General features: G+C 40.6%; 1 pseudogene; it reads left to right on the plus strand.

Annotated features, from left to right (window-relative positions):
- The first annotated feature begins 10,524 nt into the window (after positions 1-10,524).
- On the plus strand, positions 10,525-11,654 carry LOC142436852 (cytochrome c oxidase assembly protein COX11, mitochondrial-like; annotated as a pseudogene).
- The last annotated feature ends 10,276 nt before the right edge of the window (positions 11,655-21,930 follow it).

Raw genomic sequence — 21,930 nt, forward strand, 5'->3', positions numbered from 1 at the left:
ATTGAATAAACACAGCAAGAGGAAGTGTGTCCCAAGTTACCAATCAAACTCCTGCTGAGAAACAAAGGCAGGGGGCTATATACAAATGAGATGGGGGAGCTCTACTTGGAACAAGCATGTAGTGAGCCAGAAGACTCTCCAAGGCCAGCTCCTGAAGGAAAAGCACAGTGGAGGAGGGGAGTTTAGAGTTTTAGGCACGGACACGACGAAGGAAATGTAGGCAATAACAGATATGCATCAATTTCACAGCAACAGTCCTGAGTGTGCATCAGGGTGGGGTTGTGACTTTTGACAAGAAATGAGTTTTTCATAATTCTTCCTTCTAAATGTCTTCTGGTTTGATGTGGCGATGTCTTTCTAGCACATTCTGGATCCTTGACCAAAGTCCTTCTGTTCCATGGTGACCTGAAGTTGGGAATGTCCTTTCTCTGCATGTTTGCCCAGCATATTTAGACATAACTGATAGTAGGTTGATGGAATGGTATACTTTTCTAGAAAGAAATGCATCCAAAGAGTATCAGGAAGGAAAATACAGAATAATTGTTGGCACTACATGAGGTATATGTATTTCATCATCGTGTATCAATACGTCATATCCCAGGGGAGGTTTCTTGGGTAAGTGTGAAATTTACAGTGTTACACAGGGTTAAGCTGGTTGGGCAGTGGTCTCACACAGAATGGCCAATGACTTTATTGTTCTTATTCTGAAATCTGATTCCTCTTGGCTAATTTATTGGTAGTAAATACATCCTTGTCACCAAAGATTAGCTACTAGATTAATAAAAATAAAATTTCCTTAAGATGGCAACTCTATTTCCATGTATTGTTGCTTCTATATTACTCTCTCTCCCTCCCTTCCTTCATCCTTCTCCCCTCCTCTTTCTTTCTTTCCTTCAGGATGTAGCAGCGATTGATAGACAGCCATGAGAAAAAATGTTCATACCATTTCATCTTCCATCATTCCTGTCAAAGAGCATACTGGGGTTTCTGTTAAAAATTAAAGAGCTTATTTGAGTAACAAAACAATCCAGGGGTTGGCAGTAGTACCTCCAAGGATTCACAAAGTACTGACATGAAAATAAATTTTCAGAGAGTATAAATACAGAGGATCCAGGAACTCACAAGAACATTCTGATTGCTTAGCTATTTATAAAATTTGAGTAATTGCACAATTATATAGATATAATATATAATTATATATATGTATGTATATATATTATATATATATAATGGATATCGTTCCTGGTAGTGTGTTGTGAGAGGAAAGAAATACTTTTCTTAAAGACTTCTTGAACTATGATTAGTTTCAAAGGTCTGTTAAAAAAACACACTAAATATCATCAACAACAAAAACTGAAGTCAGGTCTTTTTCTTTGGCAGAAAGCCTCTCCTTACACCGAACATGTAGTTCTTTTGAACTCCTTTACAGAATTCAAAAGAAAGCAATAATGATAGGTAGATCAATTAAACACAATCAAATGTGGGACTACAGGAGCAGGGAAAGGAAAGGGGCCTGATTGGGAGAGGCACAAGACTGTCAATTGGAAAAGCTTACAAAATTGGGTCAGAACCCTCTGATGTCCAGTACATTCTTAAATGAAAGATTGTCTCACCCTGTGTTGGCCAGGGGACTCTCAGCAACCTCGCTCCATCTGACACTCCTTACATTGCTTTACATTGCAAGTCAGAGATCAGAAATAACTCAGTAGAGGCTGAGTGTATGTGAAGATAGAATCTGAGTTTAGCTGAGTATTTATTTTAAATACTTTCATTGGGGGCTCTTACATCACTTATTACAATCCATACATTCATCCATTGTGTCAAGAACCTTTGCATATATGCTGCCATCATCATTTTCAAAGCATTGTCTTACCCCTTGAGCCCCTGATATCAGCTCCCCATTTCTTCCTCCTCCCTCCCCTGTACATCCTCCCTCACAAACCCTTGATAAATTATGGATTTTTATTTTCATATCTTACATTATCCTCCATCTCCCCTCACCCACTTTTCCATTGTTTATACTCCTCATAGAGGTTTCTAGATTGATCCTTGTGATCAATTCCCCCTTTCTCCTCCCCTAATCCTCACAGTATCTCTAATCTCATTTTTGGCCCTGAGGGGTTTATCTATCCTGGATTCCATGTGTTTTTCCAGGCTCTTATCTGGAGCCAGGTGCATGCTCTGATCTAATCCAATTTCTAAGGTAGTACTGAGGTCATGATAGTGGGGTGAAAGAAACACCAAAGAGCTAGAGGAAAGTTGTGTGCTTCATCGGTGCTATACTGCATCCTGACTAGCTCATCTCTTCCCTGTGACCCCTATGTGAGGGGATGTCCAATTGTCTACAGATGGGCATTGGGTCTCCACTCCATGCCCCCCACCCCCATTCTCATTGGGTATAATTTTGTTCTGGGTCTTAGCTGAGTGTTAACTTCACTGAAAGCCCCATTTGAGGCTTTTTTTTTCTGGCCAAGAATGTTGAAAGTATCATGAACTCGAGAGAGAGGATCTTGAAGAATCAATCTACTGTTGTTTTGGTAGAAATATAAATTAGTTAGGAAAATGTTATACTTTGTTCACCTGTAACTTAGCAAGAAATGCTCCATAACTCCAACCCCAAGTTAACCCCCTCCACCTTGTCTCACTGATTCTCCCATGACTGTGTGCAGGAGCAAGTTATCATGGGTACTAGCTAAGCCAAAGGCTTATCTCAGTGCATAAAGTTCTCTCTCTCCTTGGCATTAACTGGCGCCTATATACCCGGCCTTTCTCACTGATATTTAGGGCTTTAGAAATGGAAGCTCTGAAAAAAGAGCTTACTTAAAACAAAATTATTTTCATAGTTTGTAGCTTTCATTCCAAGATTTATGTCTGTCTTAAAAAACTGTTTCACTCAGTCTATGTGTATGTTAGGCCAGGGTGACTAGAGAAATAAACCTAGTGAACTCATATATGTTTAAGAAAGGAAGTGGTGTTAACAAACCCAGGGACAAGGGAACAACAAGGAATCCAAAATCAGTGGCAAGGAGGATTTAAGATGCTTGGTAGGGATTGATCAATGACAATGTAACTGAGAGGAATTACTAAAACCAAAATGGAGGCTGAGCATGATAGTGGGGCAAGAGGAAAGTAAAAGGAAATAGAGGACAGAGCTAGGAGGCAAAGGATAATTATAGAGATCTCAATGCAGGCATGCATATATGTATATATATATTTATATGCGATGATGGGGAAATAAATCTATGTGCATATATTTATTAGTTTCATATTAAGGTAGCCAATTGACATTGGACCTCCACTCAAGTACTCCCTCAATGAAAGAATACTTTGTTCTATTAAACTAGCAATCCATGATGTTCACCTTCCAACACTATCACTGAAGACAAATGGGTGCTTAATTAAATGTGGTGAAGAAAGCTGATGGTGCCCAGTTATCAAAAGATATAGTGTGTGATGTCTTAAAGGCTTGAAAGTAAACAAGCAGCCATCTAGCTGAGAAGCAACAAAGCCCACATGGAAGAAGCCCACCAGACTGTGCGATCACGAGGTGTCAAAGGGATCAGGGACTAGGCATCAAAGAACAAAAATTCATATCATTGTGAATGAGGCGGAGTGCAGATTTGGGAGCCAAAGCCCATCTGTAGGCAACTGGACATCCCCCTACAGAAGGGTCTTGGGGAGGAGAAGAGTGCAGGGTGCAATGTAGCAAAGATGGAACATACAATTTTCCTCTAGTTCTTAAATGATTCCTCCCCCCACCTCTAGTTCTTAAATGCTTCCTCCCCCCATCTTATCATGATCCCAATTCTACCTTACAAATCCAGCTGTACACTGGTACAAACAGGAACTGGAAACACGTGGGATCCAGGTCAGATGATCCCTTCAGGGACAATGGGAGAGAGGGGTGATACTGGGAGTGTTGAGGGATGGTGGAAATTTAAAGGGGAACAGATTACAAGGATCTATATATAACCTCCTCCCTAGGGGATGGGCAACAGAAAAGTGGGTGAAGAGAGATGTCAGACATTGTGAGATATGACAAAATAGTAATAATTTACAAGCGTTCATGAGTGAGGCAGGAGTGGGAGGGAGGGGAAAATGAGGAGATGATGCTAAGGGCTCAAGTAGAAAGCAAATGTTTTGAGAATGATGTTGGCAACAAATGTACAAATGTGCTTGACACAATGGATGGATGGATAGATTGTGATAATGTTGTATGAGCCCCCCCCCCAAATGATTTTTAAAATAAAGATAGGTAGTGTTTTTCTAGAAATATGTCCACTTATTCTAAATTTTCAAATTCACTGTTGTGATCTTCATAGTTTTGGTTCTGTTGTGATATTGGATTTTTTATTTCTTATTCTTTATATTTGCTTTTCCTATTCCTTTTACTTTAATTAGTTTACCAGTAGTTTGTCAAATTTTGTTAATATTTTTAAAGAATTAACTTGTCTTATGGATTATTTCCCTGTTCCTTTTCATTTATTTCTGCTCCATTCTTTAATATTTATTGCCTTCTTATGACTGATATTTTACATAACTCTTTTTGTTCTAATTGTTGAAGGTGTTGTGTTACCATACTGACTTTGCTCTCTTTTTTGATATCTTCATACATTGTTCACAACAAGTGTTCTTAGTACTGCTTCTGCTGTGTACCAAAGCTTGTGGTATGCTTATTTTCATTTTTGTAAGGAATTTAAAACCTTAATCCCTTAATCCTACCATTTCCAAGCAATTTAATGCACAAAATTTCTCATTTTCCATGTTAACTTTTTATTCTTTTATCTTCCTATTGTTTATATCTAATTTCATAATGTTGTGAAGTAAAAATTTTTATTTATAATATCACAAATTAAAAATTATTAAGCCTTCATTGTAGCCTAACATGTGGACTATTCTGAAGAATGGTACATATGAACATGAGAAGAAGATACATTGAGGTTTTCCCGGATAGCATGCACCCTATATGTCTAAGAGGTCAGTAATTATAGTATTTAGTTCTTCTGTTACTGTATTGATTTATTATCTAGTTGATCTTTTGAGTTGTTCTGTAAAACCCAGTGAGGTGTATTTAACTCTATTCCTGTAAAATTATGTATTTCTCTCTTTAAGTCTATAAGAGTTTGATGAATATATCTTGAGGGTCTGCCATTGAATGTATATATATTCATTAATATTTTTTTCTTCTTGCTCTTTTGTTCCTTTTATCATATGATGCCCTTATTGGTCTCCCATTAAAGATTTGGTCTTGAAGTATATTTCACTATTAATTTGTATAGCCAGTAACAGATTTCAAAATTGTCATTGGTTAATATTGCTATCCTTGTTTTTTATTGCCATTTTCTTGATGTATTTTCTTCGACCTTTGATTTTTAGATTCTATTTCTCTTTATGTCTCAATTGTGTTTGTTGTAAGCATAGATTTATGGATCAAGTTTCCTTACCCATTGTGCTTCTCACTGCCTCTTGAGAGGTACATTGTATCCATTAACATTCCATTTCATTATTGATGTGTATGCATTTATTGCTGTCATTATGCATTGGGTTGTCTTTATGGTTCCCCCGCCCCTTTGTGGAATTATTGTGTTTTTTCCTCAGTTTTCTTGCCCTGAGTTCATTTTCTTATCTTTTCTCTTAATTTTTGTCTTTTTTTGGTTATTATTTTGTAAGGCTTCATGCTTTGCTCTTGCTGTTTTTCTTTTGGATTAGCTTTATTTTTTCTTCTTCATTCTTTCCATTTTACTTGAGAATCTTGTTAATAATTATATGATTCCAAACAATAATATTGCATAGAAAATCTTTTCTGGATCATTCTAAGGGAAATTTTTTGAATAAATATCTATTTTTGAGTATTCATTAGGATGAAAACTTTCAAGATACATCAGAGGGTGTGAAGAAAATTTCCACTCAGCATGAGAATATTTTCTTTTTGCATTAACTATTTCTAACTTTGACAACAAATGGCCTAGTTAGTATCCTGGAGTGAAAACAGATCTCATCAATACCTATTATTCTGAAGTCTGCCTTTGGATCAATGGTGACAGACAGACAAAGCCCATTCCAATGAAGAGAAGGCAGATTCCAATGCAGGAAGTTTCCCAAGAGCCACTGTGCACGGTGTCCCTAGAGAGGTACTGACAAGTTGGGGAAACCACAGCTTCTGAGAGGAAAGCATCACTGACTACATTCCCTGGCATCTGCTGAAAACATGGCCTAAAGAACATTTTGAGAAATCAGTTTGCAATTTCCTCCTCTTGTGACACATTTACTATCCTTTGGAATCAAAGATGTCTTCCAATGAGTGCTTCCTTCGTTGTGACTCCAATGAATGATCTTTCGAATGACTCAACCCAACAGACAGGTCATTCAGTTCACCTGTTCCCAGTGGCAGGGGTCTCTCTGTGCCTGGAACCTTTGTTTCTGCATACAGGGAGACAATGGGTAGCAAGCATCACTAAGGACGTGTCAGAAATTTAGCCCCAGAAGTCACCACCATTGTTTTCTCAGACATAGAGATCATTAGTCATTCACTGCCAACAGTGCACAGAGAACAATGCAGAAGGAAATCTTCATAGACCTGACCCTGGACTGTAGGAGGTCACTGAGTTCAGTACATTTGAAATCATTCATTGCACGCATGAATATGGACATGCCTGTATTTTATTGTCAATAGGTTTTGAGTAACAGATAGGGTGAGAATTATCATGATAACCTATTTTTCAAGAAGGAAACTGGGTTCTATAGGATGAAAATGAACTCTTAGAGTCACTTTACTATTTGTATTGCACACAGAGAATGCTAATTTCTCCTTCAGGTCGGCAGTGAGGAGAAAATTTAGAGAGTAAGAAAAAGAAAAAAATGTCCGTCGACATGCTGAGAGATGAAAGACGGAAGGAACCCTGATTCCAAAAGGAAATGCTCCATCATCTATCTGTGCCTGTCTAGGGCTGGATGTGCGCGCTCAGTGAGTTCTGCGCGCCCCCTGCTGCCCAGTGTCTTCCCTGCAGGGGAGGTTTGTGTCTGGGCTCACACTGACTTCCCCTCACTGTGTTTCCCTTGCACAGTAATACATGGCCGAATCCTCAACAGTCACGGAGCTCAGCTGCAGGGAGAACTGATTATTCGATGTGTCTCTAGTGATGGAGAGTCTGCTTTGGAATGATGGGTTATAATTTGTACCGCCACTAGAGCATATCCATGCCATCCACTGCAGCCCTTTCCCTGAGGGCTGGCGGATCCAGTGCCAGCAGTAACCACTGCTTGTGATGGAGAAACCAGAGACAGTGCAGATGAGGGACAGCTTCTGGGAGGGCTTCACCAGTCCTGGACCCGACTCCTGAAGCTGCACCTGGGACAGGACACCTGCAAACAAAAACAGATGGTCCCCATTATTCACTTGAGTTCACAACCATCCCCACAGACCCAGGTCAGATATCTGAATCTCCCACCTTGGGGAACTGTCAGGAGGCACAGGAGAACACACAGCAATAGCATCTTTAGACCACAGCTCTGCATTCCCAAGAGACCTGAAGGCCTGTCTGAAGAGAACTGATAGCTTTCCTGCCCAAGGGAAATTTATCCTAGTGCCCGAAGAATGATTTGCATGTGAGCGAGCACTGTCTTTATAAACAGAAAGTGATAGAGACCAGACAACCCTCTACCTCCTGAGCCCATGCTAGGGTAACTGTGTTTGAACTCGTATGCATGTTAGTCTATAATGAGAGAGCACTTGACCTAAGCGGTGTGTATTAAAGATAAAAGGAAAACCAAATATTTCTGAGCTCAATATTCTCTCCCTCCAGCCCCTCAAAGTCTCTGCCCTGCCTTGGGCTCCTGTATGTCCTGTGCCCCAGAGAGTGGACAGGCTATCATTTGTTGAAAACATCAGGTGGACACCAGGGTATCTTCATCACCCACGCTCTCCAAACACCTTTTCTTTCCAAACTACCACTTCCTTATCAACCTCCTCAAAGTCTTCTGGGGTTTTCTTTGAGCCACTGCCATCACCAACTCCAGCACTCCTACCAACAACACGTCTCAGGTTTTGATAACTAAGGCCAATCTCAGTGTAAATAAAGAGATGCCAGTGTCATAGGGTCTCAGGGAGGAGGTTTCCAACTGGAGAATGTGGACCCCAGAAAAGAAAAGTTTCAACTCTATAACTTCTAATTGATGCAAGACTGTGAGATGTCAGTCACTTGGTTTTCCAGAGCACATCCAAAATTAGGGCAAAACCTGTCAGGAGTTCAAGTGTAAAGATACAGCAGAGAAGTGAATGGAAATTCAAGTTATCAGGGGGGCAGAAAAAGAATAATGATATTTCAGGTTTTGAAAAAAAGACACCTGCTTGAGACTCAACAGGCACCCTGGATTAAAATAAGGTCTATTCAGGCAACTAGTCCTCAAAATTTAGGGGACAACCATACATACTGTTTTAAATGCCCCTTTCCCAGGGGATTCTGTTCTATATGAAATGTGAGCATTTCCAACCAAAATCATCCTCTTCATTTGCACGCTGGGCACAGCCCTCTGAAAACTACTCAGAGATCTAAAGCTTGTGTTTATTTCCTAGACTCAAGGAAAATTATTCACCTTAATGCCTATGGAATCTGTGGGATTGTCTCTAGACATGCAGTTTATAAAGCCATTCCCCATTCAGATTCCTTCCTCATTTCTCTCCCTCATATCATAGATTATTTCCCCCAGATTAGGGTTGGCCATATTAATTTTCTGGTCAGTTAGAATATCTTTAAATTTCTACATAAATATATATTTCAACACTGTGAAAATCTGAGCATAAGATTATGGTCACCTGAAATTCTTTGGCCCAGAATTTGCAGAGGGATATTAGCCATAAGATAATATTGCTGCACATATACTTGACAATACAAATTAAATAGGAAAACTTAAAAAGAAAAACAACCTATCACTTCCTCCCACACAAGCATCAGAAATCCCAAACTCGAACCAGACACCAAAGACTATAGCTATATTGGTGAGAATATGGTGGCATGTTCAATGTATTTGCCATTAGGGAATTGTAAAGTATAACAGTGACATACCATATTGTTTAAATGAATGAATCAAGCAAACATAAAGGGCAAACTAATGATGCCTTATGTTGTTTATTGTTTTGATAGTTGTATAAAAGACACAAAATCATAAAGTTCTCTAAAATCTGGTCAGCTGTTTTAATTTTGGTTTTGTGTTTTAATGCACTGTGGTCTTAAATAAGTGGTAAAAGAGTTTGATGATTTTCACAGTATCTGTTGAGGACTATTATAGTTAGGCTTGTGTCAACTTGGCGGGGTAGTGTGCTTAGTGGTTTGGTAGTTGGCACCTAGTAATTCCTCATCATGTGAAAGAACACAATTCAATCAATTCCATAATGGGGTCTGCTGTGCGTAGCCAAGCAGTTGTATGATTAGGGTAGAGTGTACCTCCCTTACTCAGGACACAGCTCTGAAGCAACTGGAAAACAAATATTCTGTGTGAATGTTATCTACTTCCTTTATAAACAGATTGGTAGGGAAACTTGTTCGTTTCCTTCTGGGTTTGGATCCTGCATCTGGGCTCTTCAAGCTCTAGGTTTTGAATTTGACCGAAAGCTTGAAATAACCCCCGCCAATCCTGAGAGTCCACAGTGGCCTGGTATCTGACATGTGATCTGACCTTGAAGTAATATACATCTTCAATAACAAGTATGACTTGTTTTTATTTACCTGCCTTTGAAACTATCATCAAGTTGTGCTCCAGCCTATTGTAGATTTATCAGCCCCTGAAGCTACGTAAGTCAGGAGAAGCCTAACTAAGACTCGAGGACTTAGGGTCAGAATGGAGGTGCCCACTTCTACAACTGCATGAGCAGTTCTCTTTATCTCTCTATGCAGCTCTGGTTTTGTTCTTCTAGTGACCTTATCCTTACATAGATGTTGAATGTTATCACATTGAATTTATCATTCAGTTTAGAAATGGCAAGATTTAGAGTCACTGAGTTTTACAATAAATACCGTGACATGCTCCTCCATTTATTTCTGTTATATTTCATTTACTACAATAATATTTTAAATTTTATATGGGGTTTTAAATATGTATATTGTATAATCTCTTATTTTATGAAGCACATAATCTTGCTTTTTATTTTCCAAAAACCATTTTTGGTTGTGATAATGCAGATATCGTATAATTCCATAGCTCAATCACATCAAGACATATTGTACATTTGCTACCAGTCAGTTTCAAAATATTTTCTTACTTCCTAAACTCTTTAATATCAACCCCATCTTACTCTGTCTGTCTCCCATAGCCCCACCCCACCATATCCTTCAGGAACCCTATTTTACTTGCTGTGTCTATAGGTGCATCAATCCCAGGTTTCATATTCTGAGAAAAACAGAAAAGATAATAATATAAATTCAGTAGGGTTACCACCAATGACAAAATACATCTGAGTAGAGTATACCCAATATGAAACAGAGGGAGAGAGAGAGAATGTTGAAAACCAGATCAGGTCTGGCTCATGGCATGGAGGAACTTGGAGCTGTGTGCCGGGCGCTGGGGTCACGCTGCGTTGCTGACCAGAGGCTAGAGCCCCTCCTCTGCCCATGGCGGAGTGGCACCCAAGCTCCTGACAGGGGACTGAGGCGGCTAGGGACGTCGGGGCTCCGGAGCCAGGCACTGGGCCTGCTTTTGCAGCCGCCTCAGGGGCCAAAGAGCACGAACCCGTTCATGCGCGCGCAGGAGGAGGCCTGGCGGCGCCGCAACAAGACTGTCCTCACATACGTGACCTCGGTCGCCATGGCCATGCTGGGGGCGTCCTACGCAGCGGTGCCCCTTTATCGGCTCTATTGCCAGACTACTGGACTTGGAGGGTCAGCTGTAGCTGGTCATGGATCTAACCAGATTGAAAACATGGTGCCTGTTAAGGATCGCATTATTAAAGTCACCTTTTTTTTCTTTTTTAAACATTTTATTAGGGGCTCATACAACTCTTATCACAATCCATACATATACATACATCAGTTGTATAAAGCACATCTGTACATTCTTTTCCCTAATCATTTTCTTTTTTTTCTCCTCTTTTCTTTTTTTACATTTTATTAGGGGCTCATACAACTTTGTCACAATCCATACATATACATACATCAATTGTATAAAGCACATCTGCACATTCCCTGCCCCAATCATTCTCAAAGCATTTGCTCTCCACTTAAGCCCTTTGCATCAGGTCCTCTTTTTTTCCCCCGCTCCCTCCCTGTTCCCCCCTCCCTCTAAAGTAACCTTTAATGCGGATGTGCATGCAAGTCTCCAGTGGAACTTTAGACCTCAGCAAATGGAAATATATGTAATGCCAGGAGAGACGGCACTGGCATTTTACAAAGCTAAGAACCCGACTGACAAGCCAGTCATCGGGATTTCTACATATAATCTTGTACCATTTGAAGCTGGACAGTATTTCAATAGAATACAGTACTTCTGTTTTGAAGAACAAAGGCTTAATCCACAAGAGGAAGTAGACATGCCAGGGTTTTTCTACATTGATCCTGAATGTGCTGAAGATCCAAGAATGGTGAATATTGATCTCATCACTCTTTCTTATACTTTTTGTTGGAGCTAAAGATGGCCATAAATTGCCAGTTCCAGGCTATCATTGAAGTCAGCAACTAAATCTGCGTCCCATTTGTGATTTTTGAGAAATCATGTGTCTGACTTCTCAGAGATGAAATATCTCTACTATGTTGTATTTAATTATTGTGTACTGGTGATGGTTCAGCTTGCTTCCTTCCATGCCTGGACATCTTAACCACATTTAAAATCGAGAAAACAGGTTTAGCTTTTACCATAAGGAATCCACTTAAAGAGTGCCTACTTAAGAGTGACTGCCACCAAACTCTTAAGAGCTTGATAGTAGTAACTGTTATATATATATAGAGCTTGATAGTAGTAACTATCCTAACCCTAACCCTAACCCTAACCCTAACCCTAACCCTAACCCTAACCCTAGCCCTCGCCCTCGCCCTCGCCCTTATATATAAGAGCTTGATAGTAGTAACTGTTATATATATATATAGGGTTAGGTTATATATATATATAGGGTTAGGATATATATATATATATATATGTATATATATATATATATATAGAGAGAGAGAGAGAGAGAGAGAGAGAGAGACTTAATGGTATGGTTTAATTCATTAGATTGCTTCCAAATTTTGACCCTTCATACTTGTATCATTTGAACACTTGATGTTTATTTTTGGCTGTGCACCAGACTCTGAACAGGTTGATTATTAAATCTCTCAAACCAGTGGTGTTACCTGCCTTCAGTGTGAATAGTCATTATTGTTAGTCCTTAACATGAAAGAGGTGTGTTACTTGCTCAAAGATTGCATGTTTTCTTCAAATTCTTATTTGTTTTACTTTTAAGATCTAGGACTGCTTTATATTGATTGTACCATGTAAATAATTAGGTTGCAATTGTGGTACCATGAAATCTCTATATATGATTAACTATGATAGTTACAAGTCCTTCAATGTTAAAATATGTGTGGGGTTGTATACATATACTGATATCGAAAGTCTACCTGTAAACAAACTCTAAAGACACATTAAATTATTTTAATAGTTAAGAAAAAAAACCAGATCAGACCCAACATGTATCAGTAGGGGGGTTAACTGAAAAAGTTTTAACCATTCAAGCCAGGTTTATCATTTTGATCTACTATAATCATCTCTCCAATGCAATCTGATTAGTAACCAGGTGATTCCCATCCCTCTATTATGGACAGAGGGTAATCACCTGAGGTTTATTGCCTCGGTAGATCTCATAAATGTATCTTGCCTTTAAACATGTATCTTCCATTCTTTCTAAAGTTTAGAATAGTGTTATCATCTATTTCCTTTGAATCTGGTGACCCTAGAAAGGGACAATGCTATTTCTACTTTATCCTTTCTTTATTCTGTGAACACAATGATATCCCATCAAGATAATGAGGGGTTTATTGCTCATTCCTCAGATATATTAATGTATTTCCTTAACACTTGGAAACTTGACTTGTATTCACGCTAAAAGCTGCTCAGGTCTCATTCAAAATCACTAAATTTTAATGATATACCATGAAGTGTGACAATTTTATTTTACCTCACTTTCCCTAGATATATTATCATTTATTTTCTTAATATATTGAAAGCTGGTGTGTATTATTGTTAAAAGCTGTTCTCATCTCATTTAAAATCACTAAAGTAAGCTTTAATTGTATCAGATGAATTGTGATGATTTTATTTGTATAAAGCCTTTATTATTTATTGGTTCCACATTTTTCTGCTTACTGATAACTATTTAGCTTTTCTTTTATAATTGTGATTTGTGTTTATTGAATTTCTGGGGTCAGGCATGGATAAAAATCCAACTGCAGTCTCCAAAATGCTCTGTGCCATCAGACACACACTGGGAAGTGGCCCACTGAAAGGGTAGTGGCAGCTCCCAGACTTCTGTGAAGCAGCAGGGCCCCAGAAATGCCAAACCCCACTGTCCTGCTGGGAAGAGTCCTGGGTGTGGTGTCTGAGAGGAGTGCTTGGGGGCTGTCTGCTCAGGAATGATGTCTCTGTCCACTTCCATAGGTGAATCCTCATTGATGCTGAGAGACAGCGGCATGGAGTCTGAACCCTGCCATTCCCGGCTTTTGCTCAAGGATCCTCCAGATGCCCACCCCAGTAAATCCCCTAGTTATACTGCCAATCTCTTACTGAATCTGTTCTAGACCACGTGGTACACAGGGTGGAAGCTCTTGTCAGTTTTTCCCTGTGATCTGTTATCTCAGGCACAGAGAGAAGAATCAACTCTGAAGGTGCTGACCTAAACTGGGAACAAGAAGAGAATGTATAATTAGGAAAATATAAAATATTGGAAATAGGACTTCATTTTTAAGCCTCATCCTGGAAAGAATACAAAAGCACATATAATCAGATTTTCAGTGGTTTATTTTTGTTGTTTTGTTGTCTGGTTGCATACTGTTGCTTTGTTTTCCTCTGTCTTGTTTTCGTGCATGTTAGTGTCTCCACAGGTCTGTCTGAATAGGACAGGCTGGATGAACTATCTGTAGGGAAAAAAACTGGACCGACAGTTCTGGGGGGACTTTGGGTGGGGGGGTAGGGGGGTAAGGAAGTAGTGTTAACAAACACAGGGACAAGGGAACAACATGGGACCCCAAATGGTAGAGAGGGGGGAATGGCAGGCCTGGTGGGGAATGATCAAGGGTAAGGTTGTGTAGACAAGAGGTATACTCTAGCCCAGGTGGCAACGAGGCATGGTAGTAGGGCAGGAGGAAAGTCAAGGGAGATGGAGGAAAGAGCTAGGAGTCAAAGGGCATTTATGGAGGTCTAGACAAAGACATGTACATGCAAATATATATAGGAGGATGGGGAAATAGATCGATGTGTCTATATTTATAGGTAAAGCCCTGTCTATTAAACAACTCTTCCCCCCTCCTTGCTCTGCTGTGCCTCTACACGTGAAGTCATGACACCTGACTGGTCTGCACTCTTCTGAACGTTCTCTGTCAAACAGAGTCTCTCTTCAGAATCTTGCATTTCTCGCAGAGTTAAAACCTTGTCTTGTCTGGGGACCAACTTTTCTAGTTGGCAACTTCTTCCCTGAAACACGGTGGCACTTGACTCACTTGACTTACCCTGAGGTTTTCCTTAGCAATCAGGCACTGGATGAAGTGATGGTGTTGCTTGTAAGAGCGGTGGGGTTTGTGATGATCTTGGCCAAGGTGGGGAAAGACATGGCTGATGAACATTAGTAGGGAGTCAATGCCAACTGCAGACATCCTGCCAGAGGCCTCAGGGCATATGTACATTAATGAAATACAGGGACAAGAGTGAAGGGCAGTCTCTGGTCGAGCTTACCGCTGCCTGTCCTTAGTATCTGTTGGACATTGCAACAATTCACAGAGCCCAGAAACATGAGGAAATCTACTCAAGGGAGGAGTGGGTGGAAAAAGGCACTGGATGGCATCATGGAAGAGGTGGATATTTGTGGGATAACCAATCCCCAACTCCTTGGGACAGATCTAGTATTAATTCTTCTAAAACATTTATTTACCACATATGAAAATGACCAAGGACATTGAGAAGGTTGATTAAATGGCGTCAGTGTATAAAAAAGCAATGTGTTTGGAGAGTGTGGGGTAATGAGGACACTGTGGGGTGAACCTGATGGTTTCAAAGAACTCTATACTGCCCATCCTCTGATGCACAGGATATATGGGAGCCTCAGTCAGGGCAGGAGCAATGAAGGGCTGGAGGGGAAGAATACTTGGCTCAGAAATGCTGGGCTGTCCTTTGACCATTCACAGACACCTCCTAGAAAACGTGCTCTCTCATTCAAAACTAACACACAGATGAGTTCAAAAGAAGAATTGCCCTATGATGGCCTCAGAAGAAACAAAGGAGCCTCTATTTATAAGCACAGGGCTTCCTCCTATGCAAATCATTCTTCAGGCAGTAGGTTAAAATCCCAGCCTTGGGCACTGAAGGCTATCAGTTCTCTTCTGACAGGGCTGTGGGTCCCTTGGGAAAGTACAACTGTAGGCTAAAGATGCTTGTATTACAATTAAATAAAACTATTTAATATGCACCTATAAAATTCTGACACGTGGATTTTTAAATGTTTGTGAGGGGTGGGGACAATTTGCAATCAAAACGCAAGGCAAACAGTGGACAAGATGTTTGCTCAAGTGAAGCACCTCTCCTTACTCTGCACAAGGTAGCACAATGCTCCAGGCCCTCAAATGTGTCCTCCGAAAACCATCACTTGTTTAGTCCTGATTCCCAGCCAGTGTCTGAGGATGTCCAGGGCATTAAGACAAGCCAGGTTTTGAGATACACAGGACAGCTCCGATGCACAACTATGGCTTGAGGACATTGTGATGTGATTGCTAGTTCATGCTGGACTGTGCTGACTTTATGGAAATCCCAGCCACCCTTTCCTCTCAAAACCCTTACTGGACACAGATTTGCATCATAGCTGAGAGATCCCTCATCTTTGCCTTGTCCCCTCTGTGTGTATCTGACTCCATTTGTGTCCTTCTGCACTTTAGAAATGGGAGCCAGTTTCCTCACCTTACAATGCAAAATTTATAATTGAGCAGTTGATACAAACCCTGACATCGTGAAAATCTCCAATGGAAGCTGTAAGATGGAGAGGAAGCCAGTTCTTAACTCCCCTCCACACTGTCTGCCAGACTGAGTCCTGTGAATCAGAGTCCTGAGCAATCCCTGAAGTCCATACCTCCCTTTAGGGAGGTTTGTGTACAGATTCTTACACATTCCCTATTCCGTGTCTCCATTACTGAACTAGATTGAGGCTGTCCATTTGAAGATAAAAAATGTTCTTGGCTTTTCTCTGGTGACTGTCAATCAGGAATTCACAGTGTGTAGGTAGGATATGGAATAACTATTACTCACTTCAGGCCCTTCATGGAATTGGCTGATGACATCCATGCCATCACTGCTGGGGAGGGGTCCACAGGTTGGACTGCAGAATCTCAGAAGGGCCCTAGTCTGCCTCAAGTCTCCCAGAGCCACCAGCTGCATTGGACCATGCAAACACAAAGACATCCTGATCAGGAAAACCATCACACATGGTTTCACTCTCTTGTTCAACACCTTTTCTGTTCACTTTTAATATTGCCACAAGGGCATCTTAGGTCAGCAAAAATTCCACTGTGACTTATGTATAATCTTAGCTTTCCAGTAAATGGGGAGAACTGGACATCCTATGGGGTGTGTCCTCTCTCCTAGAGTTGAATACCTTTGCTAGTCTGGTTTTCATCAGCAGAATAACGTGTCATTGTGTGTGTAATTTACTATGAAAGTAGCTGACAGCAGAAATAGTGTCCTGGAGGAAGTAGCTGGCAACTAAATCTGTGGGAAAATATGATTTATTATTATCACATTTAACTGTAGTGTTAAGTCACACAAGAAACCAATAGAAACAGAGGACACCATATGATTCCCCCCCACCCCCCAGAATATAGGCCCTCTCATCTATAATATACAAATACCAAGATGTAGAAGTTAAAGACTCCAAAACAGGAAGTTATGGTCTCATGTGGTAAACTATAGCAACTGTGGGGGAAACAGATGAGGTAAAAACAGAAGAAGGTCGATCCTGGAAAGAGAGCAGAAATTTCTCCTGGACACATATTGCCCCTGAGGGAGAAACGTGGATGTTTGTAAGGCCACACCTCAGACCTAGGTTCACAATGTTTCCCTAAGAATGACAGAACTTCAGTTAATTACCTCTAGCTTTAGCGGAGCTCCAGACAAAACTTACACTCATCAAACACAAGAGTGCTGGAATCCACCTGAGGGTGCTAAAAAGGTAAGTGCAGAGTTGTTTTCTCCCTTGTCAGACCAATGCCAAGAGAGAAAGAAAATCAACAGCACATCAGTAGAGGCTGGAAGACCTTGGCGTCCAGAAAGTAGAGAACCTCAACAATGATAGTCCTGAATTGAACCTCTAGTTCCATTCCCTCCTCTGATCTTGGTTTTACCATTTGAAATCATGTGATCATACCTTGAAACTCATGAATTTAGAATAGCAATCAGCTGTGCCTCCCACGTTGGAGATTTTAAGCTTTAAGTTCAACACAGTAATTTGGTTCCTTTGAGAACACCATCACAGGAGACTCTATGAAACTGAAGTAACGCTGGGACGCTGCTGAATGTCAGAAGCCCTTGCCATTTCCCAATTCCTGCTATATGACAACATGCCCAAATTTGAGTGGAGCCTCCTTTGTAGGTGTTTTTTGTTTTGTTTTTGCTTCATTGTTTTGTGTGCGTGTGTAATTGTCTAGTTACACTCATGTCTATGTCCTAATGTGCTTTGTGGTCTCTCTGGTACTTTTTTGGCATGTATAGCATTCTATTGTGTGCATGTATCAACGTTTCTATAATTTGAATAAGTGATTGTCATGAAACCTTACAAAGTGATGGAAGAATATACTGTGAAATTTTCAGTCAATAATGTTGGCACTTAATAGTGACCTTTTCCCAGTCTCCCATTTCCCCTGAGTCTGATTGGAAAGTATTTATCTGAGCGTCATGAGAACTCTGATGCAGGGACACCTGACAGAGTCATTTCCTGCCCTTAAGGGACAGACTGTTTGTTGCTGTAAGACAGACTATATTCTCCCATTACAATATACTATTTGAATTCACAGATACCAGAAGTAGGCACAGAACTAATATTCTTAAATTAGAGAGAGATTCCCTAGGGAAACAGATTTAGCAGAATCCGCAGATCCCCACAGGAAACCAGCCTTGAAGCTCCAGCTGCACCTGCTCCTGGGTCTGAGTCCTGTGCTCTGTGGGTCCTGGGCGCCCCCTGGAGACCACTGTCCTCTGTGCAGGGAAAATTTGTGTATGGCCTCTCACTGATTTGCGCCCATTGGGTGTCTCTTGCACAGTAATACATGGACGTGTCCTCAGCTTTCAGGCTGTCCATTTGAAGATAGAGTGTGTTCTTGGAGTTGTCTCTGGAGATGGTACATTGACCCTTCCACCACTATTAATACCCGAGAACCCACTGCAGGCCCTTTCCTTGAGCCTGGCGGACCCAATTCATGCCATCCTTTTTGATGTTGAATCCAGAGGTTACACAGGAGATTTTCAGAGACCTCCCAGGCTTTCTCATATCGCCCCCAGACTCCACCAGCTGCACCTCACACTGACCACCTGCAAACAGACCCACATACAAACTAAATCACTCACCATCACACACACACACACACACACACACACACACACACACAGTACGGTACACCACAATTACCATGTGAAATAGCCAAAATGAAAGCCAGTGTTGCTGCAAAATTCATGATGTGTCCTCTGGACAAGCTCCTGTCACGAAATGGTAACAGCAGAGACCCGGAAACTGGAATGTCCTCTGAGATCTCAAACATCAGGGGCTGTGGCTGGTTTATCAGCAGGCAGAGAGCTGCATTTGCATCTTCCCTGATATTTAGAAGCGATTGTGTAGAGATTATGGGCAACTCTTCTCCCTCAGACTCAGAGAAACACAAGCATTCTCAGGAAAATAGAGCTCTTAAACAGGTTCTGTACCAAGTATTTCTTTGTTGCACATTATTAAATTTTTCAAGAAAGTAACTTTCAAGTTATAAGCTTTATATGGCAGACACAACAGCCTTTGCCATCTGAGAGGTCACAGTGCATCCCCTCTCGTTCCCCTCAACCGCTGGATAGGCATGATGACAGTGAGCAGCTCTATGATCCGTTTCTTATGTGGGGACATTATTAGATTCTTTTTCTCCTTTCACTGTCCATAAAATCTGTGGAATGGTGTCTCTTCTCTGATTTCTGATCTGGGAGATTCCAGCCGCCTTTCTTTTATCATGAGCATTAAAACTGGGTATTTATCACTTTAATTCGTCTTCTCTGTTTTTGTTTAATTGGGTTATTTGCTGTGCGCCTTCTGTGTTGTTAGGTGAGTTTTTAATATTTATTAGTTTCTACCCACCTACGCCTGCCCTGCTAACCTGAGTTTTCTCTCTGATTCTCTCCCACATGAGTGGACAGCTGTGCCCTCAGTGTGATTGAGCTCAGATGCAAGATAACTGATTTGTGGGTATTCTTCTGGAGTTCGAGTACCAGTTCCATAGGGATGGGAGGCTGTTTTCTGCTACTAGAATATATTGCTCACAACTACTCCAACCTCTTCTGCAGGTTTTGGCAGCTCCAGCTCTGGCATTCAGCAGTCACCAGAGATAGCAAAGTTTACGTTGAGAATCTGAGGGATTCATCAATCCTAGGCCCAAATCTTGGACAACTAGGAAGAGGGAAAATAATTACTGATGACAAGTAATGGAAACCTTATTATGTCAACCCATTTTGGGAATCTGGAAACTATCAGAAAGAAGTAACCACTTGGCAGAAGAATCTCCACAGGTAATTCATGACTACGGACAAGGTTTGTGGATCCTAGAGGACCCTGTCCATGACGTAATGTTTTCCACTAGGTTTGAGATTTTACCTGGAAATTGATGAGATGTTCTGCATTTTGGAAGCCCCAAGAATGAAGTAGAGACAATCCAATTCTTCTCAGAAACTGAGAAGAGAAAGTCTGACCCCCATCATCTTCTTTGTGATAACACCAATCCCAACCTCACTGTCATTAAGGTGATTTCGAATCTATAAGACAGAGTATATTTTCACATTGAAAAACACACTCAGCCAAACGAAGTGTGAAACAAGTTAGCGACACCACTCTAGCTGAGAAAAAAGACAGGAGCAGCATGAAAGTGAAAGGGTCTGCTTTACTTGAATCAGGCAAGAACTAAACCAGAACATTCCTGAAGGAAAGCTCCTGGGGAAAAAAAGGTGGGAGTGGTTTACAGATTTAGCCAAGGAAACAAACAAGTAACTGGGGTGTTCCAACATGCTGTGGCACCATCTCATATCCTAAGGGGAGGTTCCTTGGTCAAGCTGTGGAGTTTACATTGCCACACAAAGTTAAGCATGTTGGGGTATGGCCTCAAACAGAATGTCCAATGTTCTTAATTGTTCTTACACTGTAGTAAGATTCTCCTTAGTTATTATAATCACAACAAATATAATCTTGGAACAAAAATTAGTTATTGAAGATAACTTTTTCAATCCCTTGGTGTTTACTACATTTTGCTCAAATAAATAGTAAGTTTATTAATATTTATTGTTCGTTTTATTTCTTTTTTGGAACTTGATAGTGATTGGTAGACATCGATGGTCATGAAATGTACATATTACATTTACTTTTCTATTCTTCCTTTCAAAGACAAGCAAGAGCTTTCAGTAAATATCAAAGACTTTATTGAAGGAAGAAAACAATCTAGGAATGGACAATAATAATTGTAAAGAATCACAAGGTCCCACAATGAAAGACAATTTTCAGAGTTTAAATGCAGAAGGATCCTGCAACATAAAAGAAATTTTCAATCCTTTGAGCTTTATTTCACTTGGTTCAAACAGACAAGGCAATATCAAGGCCACTTATAAAGACTGAGTCATGTAACACTTTTTTTGTTTTGCTTTGACTTGAGCTATTGGGAGAGAGAGTGAATTCTCTTCCTGGCAGCTTGTTGTGAGAGGAGCTGGAAGGAAGGCGGGTGTCTGGAGTCTTCATGAAGTATGCTGACTTTTCAAAGTCAGTTCAAAATAAACAGTAATCATAAACAACAACAAAATTGGAATCTGGCCAGCATCGTTTGGTCTTCTTTACATTGAATCCTAATACATAATGACCTCTGCAATCCTTGATCATCATCAGCAAGTGTTTCAAGTCCTCACTTTCAGCAAGCAAGATTGTGTTATCTTCATATCACAGGTTGTTCATAAGCCATAAGTCATAAGCCTTTTTCCAGGCCTGATGCCATATTCTTCTTCATACCAGTAACTAACTGGTATCAGGTCTGGGATCCATGAGCAGTTTGTTAATGCCACAGCACCACTGCTCCCCCAGGAAGTTTCTATAAAGCTGTTTCTTGAATCAAGTTGAATGCAGGCAACTGAATCAAGTTAGAAAGCAAGCAAAGATCATGGCTACTTCTTAGGAAGAAATTCTAGTAACATTGGGAATGGCCTTAATGAGGAAAAGGCCAGGACATTTGAGCTGATTTTTTTTCCTATATGACAACGCACCTGCTCAATCTTCAAGAGCATCAAGGGCTGAACTCTGAGAATTTCATGAAGAAACCTTACGTCATATGCTGTATAGTGCTGCGGTTAATCAGAAGTTACACAGTGGGCCACTCCAGAGAAACTCTTACTGGTATGATACATCAGTGCTCCCATGTGGGGAGATGTCGCCCTGTCGTGCCAGTGGCCTGTGTTATTGGTTTCACGAACTGGGAGACAGCAGACACTCTG

This window comes from Tenrec ecaudatus, unplaced genomic scaffold (assembly GCF_050624435.1).
Source record: "Tenrec ecaudatus isolate mTenEca1 unplaced genomic scaffold, mTenEca1.hap1 Scaffold_699, whole genome shotgun sequence".
Classification (NCBI taxonomy): Eukaryota; Metazoa; Chordata; class Mammalia; order Afrosoricida; family Tenrecidae; genus Tenrec; species Tenrec ecaudatus.